General features: G+C 45.0%; 1 protein-coding gene across 1 annotated transcript in view; it reads right to left on the bottom strand.

The window, feature by feature from the left end:
• Window positions 1–24,200, bottom strand: part of DYNLL2 (dynein light chain LC8-type 2) — a 96,217-nt gene that overhangs the window by 70,189 nt on the left and 1,828 nt on the right. Inside the window, exon 2 of the mRNA XM_070735329.1 lies at window positions 17,028–17,083. The gene's annotated coding sequence lies outside the window, so the exon portion shown is untranslated. The remainder of the gene's footprint in view (window positions 1–17,027; window positions 17,084–24,200) is intronic.

Genomic DNA, 24,200 nt, shown 5'->3' with positions numbered 1-24,200 from the left:
TCACAATGTGTGGCTTATTTTGTGGGTGTGGCTTGCTGGCCATATGACCAGGTGGGTGTGGCTTGACGATCGTGTGACCAGGGGGTGGCTTAAAGATCATGTGACTGCCTTAAAGGTGGCCAACTTGACGTCACTCACATCAAGGGTTTTGGTTAGGGTGCCTGGCCTCTCCTCGCCTCAAAGAGATACAGTTTCCCTATCTATTTACTGAACATCCAAAATATACCATTTAATTCTATGTATACATGCCCTAGGTGTACATACATATTACAGGCACACAAAAATCTATATTATCTACTATATAGACTGTACGTGTATGTACACATACATGAACGCACAGCTCTTCTAAAATTATACACATTCAACCTCATTTACTGCGATAGGAAAAACATACCCAGAGCCCAGAAGGGATAAAAAGAAAAAAAAATCTTTTTCCCCCCCTACCGGTTCTGCATACCTGACCAAAACCTTTCTACTGGTTCTGCATACCTGACCGTATCCTATATTTATATAAGTATAATTTTAATGTTATTGTGTTTTAAATTTTTATCAATTGCTATTTTATACTGTTATTAATCTAATTGTTTTTTAATATAATTGGGGTGTTAAGTAATGGATGACTGGGATAAGTATACTTGTGGGTATGAATGGAATGATTGGTATAATTGGGTTGGTGGGGGTGGGTGGGGTTATGGTATGGATGAGTTGATTGATAATAGTATGAATGGGAGATTTGGCCCACCTGACGCTCGGGAGACAGGAGAGGAAGGGGCACTGATCTCTGGGGTGGCAGAGGGTCAGAATATTCCAGTGTTGCTGGGGAGAGGCAGATATGGCGGGGGCCACAGAGTTAGCCGTTCCAGGGGAACGAGGGATCGTTGCTTAATAACGGTCCCTTGTTCTGGCTCTGTGAGCCCAATCTTGGGTACTGGTGATGAGTGTAACTCTGGCCCTGGGCTCAGGTTGCTGCTGCTTAATGCCAGGTCGGTGGTAAATAAAGCTCTCCTCATCCGGGATTTGATCCTGGATGAGGAGGCCGACCTGGCATGTATTACTGAAACCTGGCTGGGCCCGGAGGGAGGTGTTCCTCTCTCTGAAATCTGCCCAGCCGGGTTTCAGATATGGCATCAACCTCGACCCCAGGGAAGGGGGGGAGGAGTGGCTATTATAGCCAGGGAGAGCCTTTGCCTGCGTGGACTCATTGCTCCGGAAATTGCGGGTTGCGAGTCTCTCTTGCTGAAGTTGGACTTAGGAGTTCAGGTGGGCTTATTTCTCACGTACCTGCCTCCCAGCTGCGTGTCAAAAGCCCTGCCTGTGCTACTCGAGGAGGTAGCCGGGTTGGCGGTGGAGTTCCCCGGACTTATTGTCCTGGGGGACTTCAACCTGCCGTCACTCGGCGAAACCTCTGGGTTGGCACAGGAGTTCATGGCCACCATGACAGCCATGGACCTGACTCAAGTAGTACAGGGTCCGACTCACGAGGGAGGGCACGCACCTGACATGGTATTCCTTTCCGAGCAACTGAGTAATGGTCTGAGACTAAGGGGCTTAGATGCGTTGCCTTTGTCATGGTCAGACCATTTCCTACTACGGCTTGACTTCCTGGCTCCAATCCTTCCCCGCAGGGAGGCGGAACCAATTAAGATGTTCTGCCCCAGACGCCTGATGGACCCAGAGGGCTTTCAGACGGCGCTTGGGGTTATACCAGAGGCACTTGTCCACAGTTCGGCAGAGTCTCTTGCGGAAGCCTGGAACAAGGCCGCAGCGGAGGCTCTTGACCGGATTGCGCCTTTGCGACCTCTCCGAGGCGCTAGACCCCGTAGAGCTCCATGGTTCAACGAGGAGCTCCGGGAGTTGAAACGCCAGAAGAGACGTCTAGAGAAGCGATGGAGGAAGAGTAGGTCTGAATCCGACCGAACACTTGTAAGAGCTTTTATTAAGACTTACAAAGTGGCGCTCAAGGCGGCAAGATGCGCGTACCATGCCGCCTTGATTGCATCAGCGGAATCCCGCCCAGCCGCTCTGTTTAGGGTGACCCGCTCCCTTCTTAACCAGGGGGGAGTTGGGGAGCCCTTGCAGAGTAGTGCCGAGGATTTTAACACGTTTTTCGCTGATAAAGTCGCTCGGATCCGGGCTGACCTCGACTCCAATTGTGAAACAGAGTCGACTGACAACGAGTCAGTCGAGGTGACTGGGGCACGTACTTGTCCACCTGTCTGGGAAGAGTTTGATCTGGTGACACCTGATGAAGTGGACAAGGCCATTGGAGCTGTGAGTTCCGCCACCTGTTTACTGGATCCGTGTCCCTCCTGGTTGGTTTCGGCCAGCAGGGAGGTGACGCGGAGCTGGGCCCAGGAGATTACCAACGCTTCCTTGGGGAGGGGAGTTTTTCCATCACTCTATAAAGAAGTGCTCGTGCGCCCCCTCCTCAAGAAGCCCTCCCTGGACCCAGCTGTGCTTAACAACTATCGTCCAGTCTCCAACCTTCCCTTTATGGGGAAGGTTGTCGAGAAGGTGGTGGCACTCCAGCTCCAGCGGTCCTTGGAAGAAGCCGATTATCTAGGTCCCCAGCAGTCGGGTTTCAGGCCCGGTTACAGCACGGAAACCGCTTTGGTCGCGTTGATGGATGATCTCTGGCGGGCCCGGGACAGGGGTTTATCCTCTGTCCTGGTGCTCCTTGACCTCTCAGCGGCTTTCGATACCACCGACCATGGTATCCTTCTGCACCGGCTGGAGGGGTTGGGGGTGGGAGGCACTGCCCTTCAGTGGTTCTCCTCCTACCTCTCTGGCCGGTCGCAGTCGGTGTTAGTGGGGGGTCAGAGGTCGACTCCTAGGTTTCTCCCTTGTGGGGTGCCTCAGGGGTCGGTCCTCTCTCCCCTGCTATTCAACATCTACATGAAACCGCTGGGCGAGATCATCCAAGGACATGGGGTGAGGTATCATCAATATGCGGATGATACCCAGCTTTACATCTCCACCCCATGCCCAGTCAACGAAGCGGTGGAAGTGATGTGCCGGTGCCTGGAGGCTGTTGGGGCCTGGATGGGTGTCAACAGACTCAAGCTCAACCCGGATAAGACGGAGTGGCTGTGGGTTTTGCCTCCCAAGGACAATCCCATCTGTCCGTCCATCACCCTGGGGGGGGGGAATTATTGACCCCCTCAGAGAGGGTCCGCAACTTGGGCGTCCTCCTCGATCCACAGCTCACATTAGAAAAACATCTCTCAGCTGTGGCGAGGGGGGCGTTTGCCCAGGTTCGCCTGGTGCACCAGTTGCGGCCCTATCTGGACCGGGACTCATTGCTCAGTCACTCATGCCCTCATCACCTCAAGGTTCGACTACTGTAATGCTCTCTACATGGGGCTACCTTTGAAAAGTGTTCGGAAACTTCAGATCGTGCAGAATGCAGCTGCAAGAGCAGTCATGGGCTTACCTAGGTATGCCCATGTTTCACCATCACTCCGCAGTCTGCATTGGCTGCCGATCAGTTTCCGGTCACAATTCAAAGTGTTGGTTATGACCTTTAAAGCCCTTCATGGCATTGGACCAGAATATCTCCGAGACCGCCTCCTGCCGCACGAATCCCAGCGACCGATTAGGTCCCACAGAGTGGGCCTTCTCCGGGTCCCGTCAACTAAACAATGTCGGTTGGCGGGCCCCAGGGGAAGAGCCTTCTCTGTGGCGGCACCGGCCCTCTGGAACCAACTCCCCCCGGAGATTAGAACTGCCCCTACTCTTCCTGCCTTCCGTAAACTCCTTAAAACCCACCTTTGTCGTCAGGCATGGGGGAACTGAAACATCTTCCCCTGGGCATGTTTAATTTATATATGGTATGCTTGTGTGTATGTCTGTTAGTATATGGGGTCTTTTTAAAATCTTTAATATTTTAAATTGTCAGATTATTTATGATTTGTTTCCACGTGTTGTGAGCCGCCCCGAGTCTTCGGAGAGGGGCGGCATACAAATCTAAGTAATAAATAAATAAATAAATAATAAGAGCCCATCACTGGTCTGGACTGTGGATCCTGAAAAGTAGTAATGCTTGCCTACTGGACTGTGGTTTCTGTTGAGTTTTCAGCTGACTTCCACCCTATTGGCATTTCAAAAGGTGTTCAGTAAACAGTTCCAAATGATTATAATTTAGTTTATATACAGTGTTCCCTCGATTTTCGTGGGGGATGCGTTCCGAGACCGCCCGCGAAAGTCGAATTTCCATGAAGTAGAGATGCGGAAGTAAATACACTATTTTTGGCTATGAACAGTGTCACAAGCCTTCCCTTAACACTTTAAACCCCTAAATTACAATTTCCCATTCCCTTAGCAACCATTTAGATTATTACTCACCATGTTTATTTATTAAAGTTTATTTAATTTTTTTTTAATTAAAGGCGGACGAAAGTTTGACGATGACATATGACGTCATCGGGCAGGAGAAACCGTGGCATAGTGGAAAAAACCGCAAAGTATTTTTTAATTAATATTTTTGAAAAACCGTGGTATAGGCTTTTTGCGAAGTTTGAACCCGCGAAAATCGAGGGAACACTGTATTGCTCTGAAATAGGGTTTAGTTTATGGAGTTTTTTTGAATCCTGGAGAAAAACTGGCCAGTTGAGAATATTCCCACGTGGCATTAAGTCATGATTTCTCGAGCAAACTCCAATGGCCTATTGCTCAGTGACCATACTTATGGTGCATGTGTGCATTATACCAAAGCCATGGTTTACTTTGCATACAGCATGCCAAGAGAAAACCAAAACCCACACTTTATGGTGTGGTTACTAGCTGCTTGGCTGCAACTTGTGAGAGATGCTCAGTCCACAAAATCTTTTCCAATTTAGCGATCTTCAGATGAATTGAAATTCAGAATCTGCAGTTTGGAAGGCAGCAGAAAGAACCTTAGATAGCTTAAGCAGCAGATTATTTTGTGCAGACTGTTTGCAGTGACAACATGCTCATGCCATACATGTTCACACGGGCACGGTTTCACTTAGGTATCCATCTCCAGGCAATTAGTGGGGTGGGATAAAAAAGAAATACCTCATAGAAAGGGAGTGAGTAAGAGAGAAGCCTTGCAAAATGCTATTCCTTTCAGCTTGTGCCAAAATTCTTCAATTCCCATCTGGCTTGTGGCAAAGTGCTGAATCAGCTAGACTGACGCCCTCCATCTGGAAGCAAATGTGTATAGAGAGACACAGGATTTAGGGAACAGTTGGGGGCAGGAGGAGGAGGAGGAAGGCCTGGGGTTTTTAGATCTTCCCCCTGACCAATGAATGTTTCTTAGTATGATTGTTGAATGAATTGTTCGTGGAAGTTTTTTTAAATCAGAATTTTAAGGATTGTTTTTTTAAAATGTATTATTAATTGGATTGTTTATTACTGTTTCTTGTATATGCTGTGAGCCGCCCCAGTCCTCGGAGAGGGGCTGCATACAAATCCAATTAAACTTGAACTTGAAACTTAAACTTGAAGAGAAGGAGAAGAGGAGGGGAAGAGGAGGAGGAGGAGGAAGAGAAGAAGGAGGAGAAAAGGAGGAAGAGGAGAGGAAGAGGAGAGGAGGAAGTGTCAGTGCTTTCCTTCTAGAGTTATCATTTGTTTTTATTGGAACAAAAGAGGTATATTTTCCCCCCTCATCCCTCACGAAGAAATATTGTCTGTTTCCAAGGAGACATACAGAGCAGCTATTTGTTCATTTTAAAATCCAGTGGTACTTACCCCCGCCTGCTATTTCTTCCCCACCTTTATCTTTCTTTCCCAGGCCAAGTCAAAAGGGCTACAGGGAGCAGGCATTCAGGGGCCAGAAGAGAGAAACTGACATTGTTCCACCTAAAATGGCCAAGAGAAGATGGGCAGGCCGCGAGGTGGGTTCCAACAGGTTCTGCCCAGTTCTGGAGAATCGGTAGCGGAAATTTTGAGTACAGTGGAACCCCGACATAAGAGCTGCTCTACTTAAGAGCAACTCGAGATAAGAGCTGGGAGGGGAGAGATATTTTTGTTCTACTTACAAGCCCAAATTCGAGATACAAGCGCCAAGGAGCTGTCTCCTGAAGCCAAACGCTAACTTCCGCGTTCGGCTTCAGGAGACAGCTGCGAAGCGGCGCACGTGTTTTAAAAGGTTGCAGCCGGCCTGGGGGGCTCGGGGGGGTGCTTGCAGCTTTCTTTCTTGCTCTTTTTCTTTCTCTCTTTTACCTTCCCTTCCTCTATTTCTTCTTTTCTTTCTCCTTCCCACCTTCTTCCCTCCCTCCCTCCCTTCACTCATTCCTCTCTTACTCTCCCCTTTCATAAGTTTCCTTGTTTCCTTCCTCTGTTCCTGTCCCTTCCCCCTTTCTTTCTTTCTTTCTTTCTTTCTTTCTTTCTTTCTTTCTTGCTCTTTTTCTTTCTCTCTTTTACCTTCCCTTCCTCTATTTCTTCTTTTCTTTCTCCTTCCCACCTTCTTCCCTCCCTCCCTCCCTTCACTCATTCCTCTCTTACTCTCCCCTTTCATAAGTTTCCTTGTTTCCTTCCTCTGTTCCTGTCCCTTCCCCCTTTCTTTCTTTCTTTCTTTCTTTCTTTCTTTCTTTCTTGCTCTTTTTCTTTCTCTCTTTTACCTTCCCTTCCTCTATTTCTTCTTTTCTTTCTCCTTCCCACCTTCTTCCCTCCCTCCCTCCCTTCACTCATTCCTCTCTTACTCTCCCCTTTCATAAGTTTCCTTGCTTCCTTCCTCTGTTCCTGTCCCTTCCCTCTTTCCTTCCTTCCTTCCCACCCTCCGTCCATTCATTCACCCATTCCTCTCTTGATCGCTTAAAGCCGGTCCCTGGTGCAAAAAGGGTTGGGGACCTCTGTCCTACAGGATTGGGTGGCAGAGAAGTTGAACATATGTAAATTTAAAAGTTTAAGAAAGTTTACAAGTTAAGTGAAAGAAACTTCATTATTCATTTATATGTACATGTACATTTCTTCATTAAAAACATGTCTTTCTGCATAATTTAGACTAACTTTGTGAGTTTTTTGAGGGCTGGAACCAATTAAAATTATTTACATTAATTCCTATGGGGAAAAGTCGTTCGAGATAAGAGCTGCTCGACTTAAGAGCCCAGGTCCGGAACGAATTAAACTCGTATCTCGAGGTACCACTGTAATTTGGAAAACCGGTAAATGCCACCACTGTCTGGCCTCACCCACATCTATGCTCTGCCTTCCGAGTCCCAGATGACTGGGAGGAAATGGGGATTTTGTGGTAACCTTCCCCTGGAATGGGGAGGCAATGGAGATTTTACAATATCCTTTCCCTGCGCACCGGTAGCAAAAACCACAATGTGTGCACAGCTCCGGTGACCAAAGTGAGCCGAGATTTGCTTCTGCGCACGTGCAGGAAGCAAAATGTTGTGAGAGGACGCATGTGTGTGAAATTTCAGGGATTTTTTGCTTCCGTGTATGCATGCTCAGGAGCATCAAAATCACTGAAATCTCTCACACATGCGTCCTCTCACGAGATATGGCTTCCTGCGCATTCACAGAAGCAAAATCTCTCCGGGATGCGCCCACCTGCTTGCCGGTCAGCTGGAGCTGAGCAAATTCAACCCTGAGCTACAAATATTCCCTTCTAAATATGCATGATATATGCTGGGCTCGATCTTCTACTGGAAACATGATGATGGTATTGCTGGTTTTTATTATTAGATTTAAACTGTTTTTATTGTTGTTGTAGTTATTCCTACTGTTAGCCGCTCAGAGTCCGTGTTGGAGTAAGCGGCGAATGAATGAATAAATGAATGAATGAATAAATAAATAAATCGTTTGTCTATATATTTATTTGGTTAAGGTAGCCTAGGCCAGTGATGGCAAACCTGTTTTTGATTCACGCGCCAAAAGTTTGTGTGTGTGTGCTAGCACACGCACATGTGCCCACACCCATTCTCTCCTCCATGAATGCACACATATCCGCGTTCCCCCTGCATATGTGCAAAGCCCTCACAGAAGCCTGGGAGAGTGAAAAAAACAGGCAAAACAGAAGTTCAGAAAAATGGAACAATTTTTTCTGAATTTCGGATTTGCCCGTTGGGCTGTTTTTCACACTCCACGGCTTCAGGAAGCTTCCCTGAAGCCTGCGGAGGGAGAAACGGCCTTCCCAAGGCCAAAAATCAGGTGGGCTATGTTATGTAGGCAAATAGAGTATTATTGTAAAATGTAAATAGACCTATGTAAATATGGCAATCTTCATACTGACTGCGGGTTGGTTAAAACCACAGGTGGGAAATTTAAATGGCTGTCTAAGCCACGCCTCTACAACGGAAAAGAGGCAGCCCGACCGCGTGCTTTCTATCTTTACCGTTATCAGTTGCTAACTGTTCTACAAGATGCTGCATTCCAGCCAGTTCTCAATAAAAGACAAGAATTAGGCTACAACATGTCTTAGCATTACTTCAACTGTAACACTGGCGACAAGTGACTAGAACCAATGCACACAAAACCAGCATGGAAGCCTCATCGGTCACAAAAGCCCCAGAATTCTTCGATCTGGAGAAGGGCAGCTGGCAAACATACATGGCCAAATTCGACATATTCCTCTAAGCATCCGGATTATGAGGTGCCAAATACAACAGGAAAAGGGCCGTATTCCTCAACAACTGCGGTTCCTACATCTAGATATTAAATATTTTTTAAATATTAGATTTGTTTATTGTATACTGTTTTTACTGCTGTTGTGAGCCGCCCCGAGTCTGTGGAGAGGGGCGGCATGCAAATCTAATTAATAATAATAATAATAATAATAATAATAATCATCATCATCATCATCATCATCATCTACGACTTGGCGCAGACACGATCAGATCCAGACCCAGTAAATTAAGTGTCGCCATCACTGGCCTAGGCAGTTCATCTAAGCAAAACCAGTCTATTTATGAAACGTTGGCTGGGAATTCTTCTGCTTCTTCCCACAGAAACACAGAGGCGCTATTCAGTTGGTGCTCGAATTGAATGCCAGATGCTGCTGGTATTGTCATGTGCTGACTGTTTATGTTTTTGCACAGTTTTAATAGAAAATAATGCTGTGGTAGTCAGGGAAAGGGGCCGGGCTGGATTTAACAGAAAGCAACAAGGAGACAGAAATGATTGCCATTGCCATGGGAGAAACGATTGGTGGGTGGGGAGAAGGCTTTAAATTAAGCTATGTATTGGAAATACAGAAAAGCACTTTTTTGGTTTCAAGTAAATTCTGAAATGACGTTAACTTTTACCCCTGACTTACCTACCTTCATTCCATCTTTCCTTCTTTCCTCCCTTGTTTCCCCCTTCCCTTTCTTTCCTTTTGTGCTTTACTTAACCCTTCCCTCCCTTCCTCCCATTGTCCTTCCCTTCCTTCCTTCCTGTTTTCCTTCCTTCCTCCCTTCCTGTCTTCCTTCCTTCTTTTTAAAAACTTTTTAAAGTGCTGCCAAAAGCTTTAGAATAAAGAGTGCAGGACACCATGGGCTGCTCCAGGCATCATGCCATCGCCTCTTTGGTGGGAATACATTTGCTAGCAAAAAAAAAAAGATTTCGTTTCTGCGCATACACAGCAAGTAAAATCTTTTGGGGAGATGCTCGCACAAGCAGATTTTGGCAATTTTTGTTTTTTGCTTCCACACATGAGCAAAAATGTCAGCAAAAATTGTTGAAATCTCACTCGCGCAAGATTTCACTTGCTGCGCATGTGCTGAAGCCAAATCTCGTATCGACGGGCACGCACATGCCCACCGGACACACCCACACCCGCAATGACCTCGGAGGACGCACCGGTAGCACTGAAGATGGAAGGCCTTCACTGGTTTCACTTACCTTTGCTACTGCTTGGAGGTGTGCATGTGTGCTGCTTCTGCACATGCGCCAAAATTTCTGCACATGCACAGATAGTCCGTGATGGCATCCGGGCGGGTGGGCAGAGCCTCCCGCCACCACCCGAACTGGTAGCAACCTATCGCTGCCTTGAGGCCCAGAGGGCACATGGTGAGCCGTCATTTCAAACAGCCTCCCCTGGAGTGCAGCAACTCAAAGAGGAGACAGGAAAGAAGGCAAGGTTACGTTCAAAGCACGCTAAGCAAGTTTTTTATGAACTGAAAAAAGGAGAGATAGAAGAGGGTTGGCAGGACAACTCGAAGACGGCTGGGTGAAATGCAATGTGCCCCAAATACCAATAGTGTTGGGAGAGTTTTGCGCATGTGGAAGTTAACCCACCAAGTAGCCACAGTTAACCACTATACTTGCTATCACTCATTTCCTCCCACTTAGGACTGTATGACTGTAACTTGTTGCTTGTATCCTAAGATCTTTATTAATATTGTTTCTTCATTGCTTATTTGACCTTATTTGAGTGTTGTGCCTCATGATTCTTGACAAATCTATATTTTCTTTTATGTACACTGAGAGCATATGCACCAAGACAAATTACTTGCGTGTCCAATCACACTTGGCCAATAAAGAATTCTATTCTATTCTATTCTGTTCCGTTCTATTCTATTCTACCCAATTGAAGTCTTTAATGAAAAACACAGCAGCAGGCTTTCTTGTAAAAATATATTTTACTTTTCTTATCAAAATGCTTCTCTAAATAAACTATCACTTTTACATTTAACCACTATAATAAACTATCCTCAATACTAGTATATAACTCTTATTACATCCGCCACTGCAACCACTAAGAACTAACCACAAACTACAAACCACCCAGCACAATCCATTCTATAGCAAACCGCTCACTATAACAAAACGACTCTATTACAAACCACACCCATGCAAGGGTGTTACTCCTATTATATAGGTTACAACCAATCAGGTTGCAGCACAGTTAGAAAAACTATGATAACATGCTGATTATGGCTTACATTAGCCTTTCCTATGGTTACAAACCATTTACTTGCATTGTAATATTATTTCCAGAAATAAACCTATTTCTGACAAATAGTCCTTGATTTACATCTGCAGTGGAGCCCATAATTCTCCGTTACTAAGCAAGGCGATTGTTACGTGAATTGTGATCCATTTTACAACCTTTTTTGCCACCGTTGTTTAAGTGAATTGTAGTCATTAGGCAAATCTGGCTTTTCTCGTCGACAGTGCACCTGTCCTAAGGACACGCCTATTGCCAGGCACCCTGAATTTTGATCATGTGACCACAGGGATGCTGCAAGACTCGCAAATGTGAAAACTGGTGATATAAGTTGCTTTTTCGGTGCCGTTGTGCCTTCAAACTGTCACTAAACAAATGGGTGTAAAGCAAGGACCATCTGTACATGATGCGAGAAACATTGGGAGGCTGTGAAATACAGTGATCCCTCGTTTATCGCAGGTGTTCCGTTCCAGGACCACCCACGATAAACGGAAATCTGCGAAGTAGGATTACTTCGCTACTTGCTACTTGCCCACTTCCTCCAAAAGTCCCAGGTGGGCCAGGCTTCGGCTCCTACCGTTCACGTTTCCCCTAAAGACAGTTGGGCAAAATGAAAGGTGCCTCTCCACTGCTAACTGCACTATGAGCCTTCTGCTCCGCCACAGCCTCCTGTCCTATGGGTGGAATCCCAGCTGCCAAGGCCTCCCCACCCCCCGGCCACTCACCCGCAGTGGAACCCCACCACTGGCTCTACGCACCTCCTCTTCCCTCCCACCCACCCCTCCCTTGCTCCTCCTCCTCCTCAGAGCCATGCTGCCCTGCTTCATTCTGATCTGCCCGCCCAGCTTCTGTGCGACACGCCACTAACCGCGCAATGAGCCTTGCGCTTCCCCCTCTGCTCTGCCAAAGTCTCCCAATCGCTGGGCAGCCCTAGAATCTCAGCCGCCAAGGCCTCCACCCCCCACCCAGCCACCTCACCCACAGTGGAACCCCACCGCCGGCTCTGCGCAACTCCTTTCCCCCCCTCCTCCTTGGAGCCATGCCCACCTACTTCATTCTGACATGCCTGCTCAGCTTCTGTGTCTCCCACAAAAAAATTCCGCGATGTGCCGAGTCCGCGAAAGGTGAACCCTCAAAGTGGTGAGGGAACACTGTAATCTCAGTCTGGTGATGAAAGTGGTGATTTCAGAGAGAAGATAAAATAACGCCTGCTCTGGATAATTCTAGAGTAGGGGTCTCCAACCTTGGCAACATTAAGGCTTGTGGACTTTAACTCCCAGAATTCCTCAGCTAGCAAAGTCTTTAGTCTCATCCAATAGTTCTCAGATAAAATATTACAGATTTCCTGACTTACAACAGTTTGTTTAGTGACTGTTTGAAGTTAAATGGCACTGAAAAAAGTGAATGTTCACACTTAAGACCCCATGATCATATGATCAAAATTCAGAATGCTTGGCAACTGGAATATCTTTACGATACATGTATACTGCTCAAAAAAATAAAGCAAATACTTAAACAACAGAATATAACTCCAAGTGAATCAAACTTCTGTGAAATCAAACTGCCCAGTTAGGAAGCAACACTGATTGACAATCAATTTCACTTTGTTGTCAGCCCATTCAACTTTGTACAGAAAAAGTATTCAATGAAAACATTTCATTCATTCAGATCTAGAATGATTTATTTTTTCCCTTTATTTTTTTGAGCAGTGTATTTATGATACCTACGGTAGCCGAGGGTCACATGATCAGCTTCTGCAATCTTCTGACAATCAAAACCAACAGGAAAAGCCAGATTCAATTAATAACCGTAATTACTAACTTAACAACTGCAGTGATTCATTTAATCGCTGTGCCAAGAAAAGTTGTAAAACAGGGAGAAACTCATTCAACCATTGTCTCGTTTAGCAACGGAAATTTTGGGCTCCACTCAGTGACGGGCCATCATGCCTGGCACCACCAGAATGAGGCCAGGAGTGTGCGCGCATGCATGCTTGTACATGCACACATGCGTGTACACACATAGTGCATGATTCCGCATTTGCGCATGTGCAGAAGCTGAATCTCACGTGAGGATGTGCGATATCTGGCTTTTTTTTTGCTTCGGTGAATGCACAGAAGCAAAAAAGCCGAAAACAGCAAAAATCAGGTAAGTTACCCCTGCTGCCTGCCCATTTGCCCACACCCTGCTTACCCTGCCGCGAGTGGCGGCTCCACCGTGAGCAGCCCAAGTGCTTCCCCCTGCTGTTTGCCTTACCTTTCACTCCAGTGCTTGCGCGGATGGCATGCAATGCAGGGAGGAGGCCGGGCGGCCGCCAGCTCCAGCCACGTGGCCTGTTCTGTTCTCTTCCGCGCCGCAGGCATCTGCTCCCAAAGGCCACGACTCGCTTGGGGCACCATCACTGCGCCAAGAGATGCCTGTGGCGCACGAGTGCAGAAAACAGGCCACATGGCTGGAGCTTAGGCACACTATTATTGATGCTGGCCCCAGCTGCTGTTCTAGGCGCCACAGTGAGATTCGGCTGCTGCGCATGTGCCGCAGCCGAAATCTCATGCGGATGTCCTTCCGGCAGTGAGATTTGGGTAAAAATTGCTGATTTCCTTGCTTCTGCGCATGCGCGAAAGCAAAAAACCTGATAATTGCTACCAGCATCACGCCGGTTGTCCATGCGTGAAACATGCCTGCCCGGTAGCAATGGACCTACGCTACGTGTTCCATTTCTGCTACCAAAACGGCATTCCCGCCATTCTGGGGCCTGGCCCATCCCTGGAGGCTCCAATGGAGAGCTACTAATAGTCGCCTTAAGGAACGGATGAGCAATACTGCATGAGGTCTGCACGGCAGGGATTACCATATTCATAAATACATCTGCTGGTACCCAGCGGAGTCTCTATCTCCTGTGATTTTATTTCTGAAACTATTATCTTATGTGATAAAAAGGGAAGGTGGAATTTGGCCAAGTTGCGGGAGCCTCTGTAATCTCCCCTTAAAATAAAAGATGTCTCTGGGACCCGGAGGGATTCTTGGAGAGCAAGGTTGGTGGATTGCTCTATCGAGAACTTTTGGAAGGGTGCCCAGTTGCCTGGGAGAAAGCGGGGAGAGACCAACGTATGCTGCAGCAGGAGCAGAAGTATCTGCAGCATCAAAGGATCATTACAAAATGACTCCAGCAGTCCTGGGTTGTTCATTGCAACACGAGGGCCTCTTGCGCAGCTGCATGCAACATCATGGTGCATGAATAGAAGCAAGCAGAATTTGCATTGTACCAATGTAAGGGTGTTTTTTGCCACAAAGGATTTTATTACCCAAAGGCACCTTACAATAATAATAACAACAACAACAGCAGCAGCTGCAGCAACAGAGTTGGAAGGGACCTTGGAGGTCTTCTAGTCCAGCCCCCTGCTTAGGCAGGAAACCCTACACTACCTCAGACATATGGTTCTCCAACATCTGCTTAAAAACTTCCAGTTCTGGGGCATTAATAACTTCTGGAGGCAAGCTGCTCCACAGATCAACCGTTCTGTCAGGAAATTTATCCTTAATTCCAGTTTGCTTCTCTCCTTGCTTAGTTTCCACCCATTGCTTCTTGTTCTACCCTCAGGTGCTATGTAGACTAGCTTGACTCCCTCTTCTTTGTGGCAACCCATGAGATATTGGAACACTGCTATCATGTCTTTTCATTAAACTAGCCATGCCCAGTTCTTGCAACCGTTCTTCATATATTTTAGCCTCCAGTCCCCTCATCATCTTTGCTGCTCTTCTCTGCACTTTTTCTAAAGTCTCAATATTCTTTTTGCATCCTTGCCAGTGATTTTATAAAACCATCCTTTGAACTTCAAATCCCAAAGATTTTAATCATCTATCAAAGGACCTTTCTTGTTTTATTTATATATTTGCCTGTCTGTCAATCAATCAAATTTATATAGCTGCCTATCTCACAAGAAGTAACTTTCCTTTCATACTCTTTAAGGCAGAGTTTCCCAACCTCTGCAACTTTAAGATGTGCGGACTTCAAATCCCAGAATTCCTCATCCCCAAATTCCCCAAGCAGCATGCCATAGCAAATCTAAGATAAGTGGACTTTAACTCCCAGAATTCCTTAGCCAGATTGCCATAGCAATTCTGCGGAATTCAACTCCTAGAATTCCCAGCATCTTAAAAATTTCCAGGTTGGAAAATACTATTTTAAGGTTTCTCTCCACTATCATGTTTTCCCGAAAATAAGACCCAACCAATAAGCCCTAGCATGATTTGTCAGGATGCTTGTAATATAAGCCCTACTTCCTCTATTCCACCCCCCCCCTCAAAATGAGCGTCAGTTAAGATTGTTAGCCAGACGGATGCATTTACTAATTCTGCACTTCTATTCTACTACTACTACTACTACTACTACTACTACTACTACTACTGTTGTTTGTTGTTATTATTATTATTATTAATAATTAGATTTGTATACTGCCCCTCTCCGGAGACTCGGAACAGCTTGCAACAACAAAATACAGTACAAATCTAATGATTAAAAAATCAGTTTAAAACCCATTACAGTGGTACCTCGAGATACGAGTTTAATTCGTTCCGGACCTGGGCTCTTAAGTCGAGCAGCTCTTATCTCGAACGACTTTTCCCCATAGGAATTAATGTAAATAATTTTAATTGGTTCCAGCCCTCAAAAAACTCACAAAGTTAGTCTAAATTATGCAGAAAGACATGTTTTTAATGAAGAAATGTACATGTACATATAAATGAATAATGAAGTTTCTTTCACTTAACTTGTAAACTTTCTTAAACTTTTAAATTTACATATGTTCAACTTCTCTGCCACCCAATCCTGTAGGACAGAGGTCCCCAACCCTTTTTGCACCAGGGACCGGCTTTAAGCGATCAAGAGAGGAATGGGTGAATGAATGGACGGAGGGTGGGAAGGAAGGAAGGAAAGAGGGAAGGGACAGGAACAGAGGAAGGAAGCAAGGAAACTTATGAAAGGGGAGAGTAAGAGAGGAATGAGTGAAGGGAGGGAGGGAGGGAAGAAGGTGGGAAGGAGAAAGAAAAGAAGAAATAGAGGAAGGGAAGGTAAAAGAGAGAAAGAAAAAGAGCAAGAAAGAAAGAAAGAAAGAAAGAAAGAAAGGGGGAAGGGACAGGAACAGAGGAAGGAAGCAAGGAAACTTATGAAAGGGGAGAGTAAGAGAGGAATGAGGGGAGGGAGGGAGGGAGGGAGGGAAGAAGGTGGGAAGGAGAAAGAAAAGAAGAAATAGAGGAAGGGAAGGTAAAAGAGAGAAAGAAAAAGAGCAAGAAAGAAAGCTGCAAGCACCCCCCCGAGCCCCCCAGGCCGGCTGCAACCTTTTAAAACACGCGCGCCGCTTCGCAGCTGTCTCCTGAAGCCGAACGCGGAAGTTAGCGTTTGGCTTCAGGAGACAGCTCCTTGGCGCTTGTATCTCGAATTTGGGCTTGTAAGTAGAACAAAAATATCTCTCCCCTCCCAGCTCTTATCTCGAGTTGCTCTTAAGTAGAGCAGCTCTTATGTCGGGGTTCCACTGTACTGTAATATAAAAAACAATCATACATCTCAAACAAACCATACATAAAATGGAATGGCGCAGGGGAATCAATTTCTCCATGCCTGATGGCAGAAGTGGGTTTTAAAGAGTTTGCGCAAGGCAAGGAGGGTGGGGGCAGTCCTGATCTGCGGGGGGAATTGATTCCAGAGAGTCAGGCCGCCACAGAGAAGGCTCTTCCCTTGGGGCCTGCCAGACGACATTGTTTCGTCGACAGGACCTGGAGAAGGCCAACTATTCTACTAGTTTTTCTCATCATTCCTATTATCCTTTTCCTCCCACTTAGGACTGTATTTATTTATTTATTTATTTGATTTTTATGACGCCCTTCTCTTTAGACTGTAACTTGTTGCTTGTATCTTAAGATTTTTATTAATATTGTTTCTTCATTGCTTATTTGACCCCTATGACAATCATTAAGTGTTGTACCACATGATTCTTGACAAATGTATCCTTTTCTTTTATGTACACTGAGAGCATATGCACCAAGACAAATTCTTTGTGTGTCCAATCACACTTGGCCAATAAAATTCTTTTCTATTCTTTAGTACCATATTTCCCAAAAAATAAGGCCTAACCGGAAAATAACAGATTGACGGAAGGGACCTTGTAGGCGGGGGTGGGTTCTAACTTACCTCGCTGCTAATTCACTTCCTCCCATGTGTTGCACATGCATGCAGTGCTGAAAAATCTGAGGAAAAAAGCCAAAAACGATGACCACATACACAGTGCCGGAAACTTGGCTTCTGCACATGCTCAGAAGAATTTTTTTAAAAAATTGGATTTTTTTAAAAAGCCAAAAACAAGGTGACGACTGCATGTACAGTACCAGAAACTGAGCTTCTGAGCAAGTTCAGAAGAAAATAATTTTTTTTAAAGATGGCGGAGCCCACAGACTGGCATCAACCAAACTGTGTCAGTGACATTATTGTGACATCACATCACTGGGCGAACTGGTCCTAACTGATCAGACCCCACCCCTGCTTGTAGGTCAGGAGATAAGCCTTAATGTGTATTTTTGGAGCAAAAATTAATATAAGATCCGGTCTTATTTTCGTACAAACACAGTAGGAGAAATCTGTCCAGAGCACAAGAGATTGGGCCTTTTCTGAGACAGTTCTACCATGGTAGGACAACCCAAGGGGCTTTTGAGTCTTTCTTTTTATTTTATTGCTGTTTTCAAAAGAAAGATGAGGATCCACCTTAAGTTGAGATGGAGACAGGCAAAGGCCCAGGTAAGCGTCTCATAGATGTTTCTTCTTGGTTGGTCTGCCCTCTGGTGGAGGATAAGGGTTGTGTTTCACACGGCCTGTCCTGATCCTACAAACTGCTTCGCCTGTTTTCCTGATGGACAATATTGTCTTGTCTGGAGGACTGAAATACAGTGGTACCCCTACTAAGAACTTAATTCGTTCCATGATCAGGCTCTTGAGTAGAAAAGTTTGTAAGTAGAAGCAATTTTTCCCATAGGAATCAATATAAAAACAAATAATGTGTGCAAACCCATTAGGGAATAAATAAAAGCTTGGAATTTGGGTGGGAGGATGAGGAGGAAGAAGAGGACAGTCGCTGCTGAGGGAAGAAGGTGAGGTAAGGGGTATCAAAAAAATTCCAAAACTTTAAGGCTTAAAAAAAGAGGGACTCTGAGGCAGTGAGGAGCGCGTGCCTCCCATACACCCAGCGTGAGGCTGCCTCCCATACATTGCGCCAGAGAGAAAAACCCAGGCAGGCGAGAGGAGGGAACCTCCCATTCCTTTGACTGAAAGGTGGCTGCTGCTGCAATCTGCTTCCTCTTCCTTCCCATGCTGAAGGGCCCCCCTCTTCTTTCGCTCGCTTTGTAGCCACTGCATTTCCTTCACTGTGGTGACTCCTCAGTTTGGCTGAAGCCTTTTGCCTTTCTGCGCCCAGATGCTCCAGGAGGCAATCTCACGCTGGGTGTGTGGTTTATTCCCTCTCCAAGCACCCAGAGAAAGGAAAACGCTTTGTTTGCTCGACTGCCAAAGCCTCCTTAAGCGCCACCGATGTAGCAGCCCACCCACCAAGGAGCCGCAGGAGTCCAGGGAGGAGACTGGCAAGGCGATGCTGGAGCCCGGGCCACCCTCGGCCGGGTACAGGTAACAGGAGCGCCATGGGAAAGCGGAGCCGAGGTCCGGAGAGGGGCAGCCGCTGCAGGTGCTGTGGGCCAGGGCTGGGGTGCTTCTGGTCCAGGCATCCAGCGCTGTGCTTTGGGTACGAATCCTTGTATGTGCAGGAAGCTAAAGGGGGCATGCGCACGCCCACCACCACCAGACCATTCCTGTAGGGTGCGAATGGCTGCCCTTTACTGGATAGAGGATAGATGGATGGACGGACGGACAGACAGACTGATAAATAGATAGACAGACAGATAACTGGGTAGGTAGGTAAGTAGTATAGATAATAGGTAGGTAGATACAATAGATGGATGGATGATAGATAGATAGATATAGCTAGATATCCTGCCTTTACTATTTTTTTCCAGATAATTCATGACAGTAAACCAGGGTCCTCAAACTTTTTAAATGGGGGGGTGGCAATTCACGTACCCTCAGACTATTGGGGGGCTGGACTGGCTGGGAGGGCATGGCTACCATGTTTCCACCAAAATAAGAACCAGTCTTATATTTTTTTGAACCCCGAAATAAGCACTTGGCCTTACTGCCATCTACTCATTAGCCTGATTGGGCTTATTTTCAGGGGATGTCTTATTTTGGGGAAAACAGGGTAGGTAATAAGAATAAGTAGGTGTGGCCAATTTAACAGTCCATTAAAAACTGCATACAAATTAAATTTTAATTTGTTTTGCTCCTGGGGGTATTTTATTTGCCTCTGTTTGCATGTTGCTCTTTTGGTTGACTTTTCTTTTTACTAAATAATTTTTTGTTATTTAGGAGTCTTGTGGTCCACTTTCAGGAAACTCAAGTTTTGCAGCAATTCTTCTCAGCCCCAAGGAGCTTGAGAAATCTCTTTCTCTCTCTTTCTGCCTCTCTCCCTCTCTCTATCATCTGGAGGCAGGGGAGGTGAAAACAGGCCATTTTCACCCATTTTTGGTGTGGGGTGTCTCTGTGCCCTGTTTTTCACTACCCCCGCCTCCAGAACATCTCTGCAGGCCAAAATTGTTGGTAAATCCTGGGCTCAGCCGAAGGGTGGACGGGGCGATGTAAGTGGAGCAGCATCGTGGTCCTTTGTGGGCTGGGTTAATGGCTTCAGCAGGCCGCATGCAGCGGTAGTTTGAGGACTCATGTTGTAAACATATCCAATGTATCTTTCTCTTTCTCTTTTCCCCACAACAAGCTTTAAAAAGTTTAAGAAGTCCGCAATGAGGATTAAATGCCTGCTCACATCTGCTTTGAATCTCACATTTTGCCTTTGAATTTGGATATCTGCATAATCCTATTCAATATTACTCTGGGGAGAAGAGCAGAAAGAAGAATTGGTGCCTGCTCATCCTTGGGAAGTTTCTGAATGCATTTGATTTGCAGGAGTCCAAATTAAAAATATTCCTCCAGATGGCTCTCTCTAGCCTCCATTGGAATACATGCATTCCATATTATCCATCACTTCCAATATTAAATCAACAGTTCTCTTTCCTGTAACTTAATTCCATGCTCTGCATTCTGAACAAAGGGAAGAGAGGTTTTGACCTTCTTCTTTGTGATACAGTGATCCCTCGAGTTTCGCGATCTCGATCTTCGCGAAACGCTATATCGCGATTTTAAAAAAAATTAATTAAAAAAAACACCACTTCCGCGTTTGGCTTCAGGACTCAGCTGGGAAGCGGCGCGGCTGTTTTAAAAGGTCGCAGCCGGCCTGGGGGGCTTCCCAGCACCCCCCCGAACCCCCAACCTGGGTCTTCCCGGCCGCCCACGCAAAGGGGAAACCCCGGCTCCTCGCTGATGCCCGCCGCTCGCCCCGCCCACCAGCAAGAGGGGGAAGACCCAGGGAAGGTTCCTTCGGCTGCCCCGCAGCTGATCTGCTCGGTAGCGCAGCAGCAGCGAGGAGCCGAATCGGGGTTTCCTCTTTGCGTGGGCGGCGGGGAACGCAAACTCCACCATCTACGCATGCGCGGCCATAGAAAAAAAGGGCGCGCATGCGCAGATGGTGTTTTTACTTCCGCAACCCTACATCGCGAAAAATCGATTATCGCGAGGGGTCTTGGAACGGAACCCTTGCGATAATAGAGGGATCACTGTATACAGTATTTCAGGTACTATTCTTGAGGGGTGTAATAGTCTTGTCTCTTGAAAGGAGTTAAATTTCTAGCTCACTGATCATTACTCGGTGGGAATGCCTGGCATGCCCGGAGAGTTGGCTTTGCATGCCACTTTTATTTATTTATTTATTTTGTCCAATACACAATGAGGGTTTTAGTGGGTATACACATAGTAAAATATATCTAAGAAAGAATAGAACATATCAACGAAAGAACAGAAGAAGAGATATAGGAATAGAAAAAAGGTATAGGAGATATAGGAGAGCAATAGGACAGGGGACGGAAGGCACTCTAGTGCACTTGTACTCGCCCCTTACTGACCTCTTAGGAATCTGGATAGATCAACCGTAGATAATCTAAGGGTAAAGTGTTGGGGGTTTTGGGGATGACACTATGGAGTCCGGTAATGAGTTCCACGCTTCGACAACTTGGTTACTGAAGTAATATTTTTTACAGTCAAGTTTGGAGCAGTTAATATTAAGTTTAAATCTGTTGTGTGCTCTTGTGTTGTGATTGAAGCTACGTTGCAGCATATGATCTTGTGGGCAATACTTAGATCTTGTTTAAGGCGTCGTAGTTCTAGGCTTTCTAGGCCCAGGATTGAAAGTCTAGTCTCATAGAGTACAGTATTCTGTTTCGAGTACTTCTGTACTTCTGGCACATGTGCCCTAGGCTCTCCATCACAGATTTAGTCAGTGACAGTTGCTGCCAGTTATGCTCATTTTTGCTTGACTCTGCCAGGCAGTGCGATCTGTTGGGGTTTTTTTACATGATTTTCCCGACTTTTAAATATTTTAATAGTCCCCCCCCTCCGTTTTTTTTCACTAATTCCCTGATATTTCCCTGATTTCCAGGATTGCTGGACACCCTGGCAGTGACTTGGCTTTAGTTTTATTGATTTCAGCACTACCCAAATCCAGGTAGCTGCCAAGATAAGGAAAGCAAATTAAAATATGCAAGTGAATAAATTAATAAAGCGGCAAATTCAGACAACCCCCACTGAAGCGCTTGCAACAAATGCCACCTTAAGAACAATAGCAATTGGGGCATTCCTATATTATTATTATTATTTATTAGATTTGTATGCCGTCCCTCTCCGAAGACTTGGGGCGGCTCACAATAGTAAAAGAACATAATGGTAAAACAAATCTAATATTAAAATATATATATATATATATATATATATATATATATATATATATATATATATATATATATATGTAGATTGTTCTGAGTTCGGGTTTTGCCCTGTGTAATGTTTTGCATGTCTATGCGACGTTTCGGTGAAATCACATTCACCATCATCAGGCTGGAGTTCCAATCTTTGTGTTTTTGCAAATGAATATTAGCAACTGACATTTCTTCTTAGCATGTAGTGTGGGGGTGGAGATTTGCTTTGAATGTAGCAAATAGATTGGGTGACTATGCTTCCGTGATCTGATTGGTTGGTGTAATCATGGTTATAGAAGGAATGGCATGAAGATTATGAAGTGTTTTGTTTAAGTTTGATTTCCAAATATAAAATTCTAAAATCATAATAATTAAAGGATTGACATATTGATTATAATGAAGTGTTTATTTTGTTTAAGGCTGGTTTCCAAATCTCTGGCAGGCGCGAGGTATCATCCCTTTTATTTAAACAAAAGGACCTCTTTTCAATTTCAATAGCTTCTAGAGAGATTCTTTTATATAAATTCTCTGTTTTGTGGAGTAATTTAGTTTTTTCAAAGTCAATTTCGTGCCCTGTTTTTTTAATGTGCTGGACAAGGGAGGAGGTCTTCTCCTGTTTCTTGACTGCATTCATATGTTCTGCCATGCGCTGGCTCACTCTTCGGTTAGTTTGTCCAATGTATGTGGCTGCACATGTTTTGCAAGGGATTTCATAGATACCTTGGTATTCTAATTGGATTTTATCTTTGGGGCTCCTTAGGATATTAGATATTTTTTGGTTAGTGCAAAATGAGGTTTTGATGTTATGTTTTTGTAGAATTTTACTAATTTTATCCGTGGTGCCTTTGATGTAAGGAAGGATGGTGGTGCCATTGTCCTGTTCTTGATCTTGTTTTTTGGGGGGTGTCTCTTTATTGATTAGGTTTGTTATTGTTTTCTCTTTGAATCCATTAGAAATTAGTACATCTTTGAGTTTGTTCAATTCAGTTTTTAAGTGCTCATGGTCAGCTAAGCGTTTGGTTCTGGTGATGAGAGTTTTGGCCACTGAGGTGATTTGTGCGGGGTGGTGGTGTGAGTGTGCATTTAGATAACGGTTGGTATGGGTTTTCTTTTGGTAGATAGTATGTCCTAGGCTGCCATTGGGTTTTTTATAGACCAGTACATCTAGAAAGGGAAGTTGATCATTGATTTCTGTTTCCATAGTAAACTGTATTTTGGGGTGTAGGCTGTTGAGATGAGTGAGGAAATTGTCTAGTTTTTCTTTACCATGTGGCCAAATTACAAAGGTATCATCAACATATCTCAGCCAAAGTTTGGGTTTGTATTTGGCTTGCTCTAAAGCATTATTTTCGAAATATTCCATATAGAGGTTGGCTATGACAGGTGATAGAGGTGATCCCATGGGGGCTCCCTCTATTTGTTTATATCTTTGTTCATTATAGATGAAGTATGTATTGGTCAGGCAGTGGTTGGTAAGGTCTAGGATATATTTGGGGGGTTTGTGTTTGTCTTGGATAGCTGTCAAGGCTTCTGTAATGGGTATTTGTGTGAACAGGGACACGACATCGAAACTTACAAGTAGGTCATCGGGTTGTAGGTTTTGTTTTTTAATTATTTGTATAAAGTGGGATGAATTTTGAACATATGAGGTAATAGTTTCTGTATATGGTTGAAGGTATTTGGCTAAAAATTTGGCAAGGTTTTGTAGAGGGGAGCCTATAGAACTGACTATTGGCCTGAGAGGTATTCCTTCTTTGTGTATTTTTGGAAGGCCATAGAGTTTTGGACATATGGAAGATTTTTCTCTGGGGATGATTTTTTGCTGGATTTCTTCGCTGATGGGAGAGGCCTTGATTTTAGATTTGGTGGTTTTTTCTAGGTAGGTGGTAGGATCTGTGCTTAGGAGTTTGTAGGCCGGGTTTTTTAGTAGATTTGTCATTTTTTCCTTGTATTCTGCTGTGTTCATTACTATAGTGGAGTTTCCTTTATCAGCTGGGAGAATTATTATATCCTGGTTTTTCTTTAGATTGATAAGTGCCTCTCTTTCTTCCTGCTGTATGTTGCTTTTTGGAGGTTTACTGGAGCACAGAATATTAGTGACTTGGAGTCTGATTTTGTTAGCAGTATCTGGGTTGATTTTATGTAAAGTTGTTTCAATTCCACATATGATATTTTCAGTTGGTATTCGTCTTGGAGTTATTGCAAAATTAAATCCTTTTGAAAGAATATTGGTTTCTGTAGTGGTGAGTATCTTGTCTGATATGTTATGTACTGTTTTGGTCATAAGTTGTTGTGGAGGGCTGGGTTTTTGCTGTACCTCTAGTATTTGGAGTTTCTTATTATGTGTGTCTGTTTTGTATTGGGTTTCTGTTTCTGCCCTCCAGATTGATATTTGTTTGAATTTATC

The sequence above is a fragment of the Erythrolamprus reginae genome, chromosome 1, assembly GCF_031021105.1.
Source record: "Erythrolamprus reginae isolate rEryReg1 chromosome 1, rEryReg1.hap1, whole genome shotgun sequence".
Classification (NCBI taxonomy): domain Eukaryota; kingdom Metazoa; phylum Chordata; class Lepidosauria; order Squamata; family Dipsadidae; genus Erythrolamprus; species Erythrolamprus reginae.
Note: the sequence above shows the minus strand (reverse complement) of the source record. Positions and strands in the feature narration are given on the sequence as shown.